Below are 3,054 nucleotides of genomic sequence, written 5' to 3'. Positions count from 1 at the left end.
TATGTACAAGAATATAACTACTATAATACTGCTCCTATGTACAAGAATATAACTGCTATAATACTGCCTCCTATGTATAAGAATATCACTACTATAATACTGCTCCTATGTACAAGAATATAACTGCTATAATACTGCTCCTATGTACATGAATATAACTGCTATAATACTGCTCCTATGTACAAGAATATAACTACTATAATACTGCTCCTATGTACAAGAATATAATTACTATAATACTGCCTCCTATGTACAAGAATATAACTACTATAATACTGGTCCTATGTTCAAGAATATAACTACTATAATACTGCTCCTATGTATAAGAATATAACTACTATAATTCTGCCTCCTATGTACAAGAATATAACTGCTATAATACTGCTCCTATGTACAAGAATATAACTACTATAATTCTGCCTCCTATGTACATGAATATAACTACTATAATACTGCTCCTATGTACAAGAATATAATTACTATAATACTGCCTCCTATGTACAAGAATATAACTACTATAATACTGGTCCTATGTTCAAGAATATAACTACTATAATACTGCCTCCTATGTACAAGAATATAACTACTATAATACTGGTCCTATGTTCAAGAATATAACTACTATAATACTGCTCCTATGTACAAGAATATAATTACTATAATACTGCCTCCTATGTACAAGAATATAACTACTATAATACTGCTCCTATGTACAAGAATATAACTACTATAATACTGCTCCTATGTACAAGAATATAACTACTATAATACTGCTCCTATGTTCAAGAATATAACTACTATAATACTGCTCCTATGTACAAGAATATAATTACTATAATACTGCCTCCTATGTACAAGAATATAACTACTATAATACTGCTCCTATGTACAAGAATATAACTACTATAATACTGGTCCTATGTTCAAGAATATAACTACTATAATACTGCTCCTATGTATAAGAATATAACTACTATAATTCTGCCTCCTATGTACAAGAATATAACTGCTATAATACTGCTCCTATGTACAAGAATATAACTACTATAATACTGCGTCATATGTACAAGAATATAACTACTATAATACTGCTCCTATGTACAAGAATATAACTACTATAATACTGCTCCTATGTACAAGAATATAACTACTATAATTCTGCCTCCTATGTACATGAATATTACTACTGTAACACAGAGCCCACTGTATGTAGAATAAAATACAAAGAACACAGTTATTAGGATATGTACCTTGAGGGTATGGCAGGGATCATAGAGAGCATGTCATGCAGTTTTGAACCTCAAGATCTTTTCTGTGCACATTTTGTGCTGTAGCAGGAGGCGAATTTCTTGAATTCCCTAAACGAGCAAGAAACATACATTCAAGGCATTGGTGGTTCAGTGGTAGAATTCTCGCCTGCCACGCGGGAGGCCCGGGTTCGATTCCCGGCCAATGCAATGATATAGCTTTTTAGGTCTCACAATGCATTTCATATAATTGTGCAAACAGAAATTAAGATTACAACAAGACAATTCACATCTTTTCTTGCTGTTTGCTCTGTTTTACTAGAAATTTACTGATGGAACTTTCAAATAGTAAAAACCTTAAGTCGTATCAGTGCTCTGTCCTGGAACAGTGGATGAAGTATTCCTAGGCTGATGTAATATATATCAGACTGCAGAACTAGGATTTAGATTATGCCAGATCTTCTCCTATATACAAGAATATAACTACTATAATACTGCTCCTAAGTACAGGAATATAACTACTATAATACTGCTCCTATGTACAAGAATATAACTACTATAATACTGCTCCTATGTACAAGAATATAACTACTATAATACTGCCTCCTATATACAAAAATATAACTACTATAATACTGCTCCTATGTACAAGTATATAACTACTATAATAGTGCTCCTATGTACAAGAATATAACTACTATAATACTGCTCCTATGTACAAGAATATAACTACTATAATACTGCTCCTATGTACAAGAATATAACTACTATAATACTGCTCCTATGTACAAGAATACAACTACTATAATACTGCTCCTATGTACAAGAATATAACTACTATAATACTGCTGCTATGTACAAGAATATAACTACTATAATACTGCTCCTATGTACAAGAATACAACTACTATAATACTGCTCCTATGTACAAGAATATAACTACTATAATACTGCTGCTATGTACAAGAATATAACTACTATAACACTGCCCCTATGTACAAGAATATAACTACTATAATACTGCCTCCTATGTACAAGAATATAACTGCTATAATACTGCTCCTATGTACAAGAATATAACTACTATAATACTGCCTCCTATGTACAAGAATATAACTACTATAATACTGCCTCCTATGTACAAGAATATAACTACTATAATACTGCCCCCATGTACAAGAATATAACTACTATAATACTGCCTCCTATGTACAATAATATAACTACTATAACACTGCCTTCTATGTACAAGAATATAACTACTATAACACTGCCCCCATGTACAAGAATATAACTACTATAATACTGCTCCTATGTATAAGAATATAACTACTATAATACTGCTCCTATGTACAAGAATATAACTGCTATAATACTGCCTCCTATGTATAAGAATATAACTACTATAATACTGCTCCTATGTATAACAATATATCTACTATAATACTGCCTCCTATGTACAAGAATATGTCCTGAACTCCTTAAATGAGAAGTGAACACTCATTCAAGGCATTGGTGGTTCAGTGGTAGAATTCTCGCCTGCCACGCGGGAGGCCCGGGTTCGATTACCGGCCAATGCAATGATATAGCTTTTTAGGTCTCACAATGCATTTCATATAATTGTGCAAACAGAAATTAAGATTACAACAAGACAATTCACATCTTTTCTTGCTGTTTGCTCTGTTTTACTGGAAATTTACTGATGGAACTTTCAAATAGTAAAAACCTTAAGTCGTATCAGTGCTCTGTCCTGGAACAGTGGATGAAGTATTCCTAGGCTGATGTAATATATATCAGACTGCAGAAC

General features: G+C 32.3%; 2 non-coding genes across 2 annotated transcripts; both read left to right on the top strand.

The window, feature by feature from the left end:
• Window positions 1-1,386: 1,386 nt before the first annotated feature.
• On the top strand, window positions 1,387-1,457 carry TRNAG-GCC. Its single transcript has one exon. It is a non-coding gene; the product is annotated as a tRNA-Gly (tRNA).
• Window positions 1,458-2,756: 1,299 nt separating this feature from the next.
• Window positions 2,757-2,827, top strand: TRNAG-GCC. The gene has a single exon. It is a non-coding gene; the product is annotated as a tRNA-Gly (tRNA).
• Window positions 2,828-3,054: the final 227 nt, after the last annotated feature.

The sequence above is a fragment of the Bufo bufo genome, chromosome 1, assembly GCF_905171765.1.
Source record: "Bufo bufo chromosome 1, aBufBuf1.1, whole genome shotgun sequence".
In the NCBI taxonomy this organism is placed as follows: Eukaryota; Metazoa; Chordata; class Amphibia; order Anura; family Bufonidae; genus Bufo; species Bufo bufo.
This window is presented reverse-complemented; position numbering and strand designations above follow the sequence as displayed.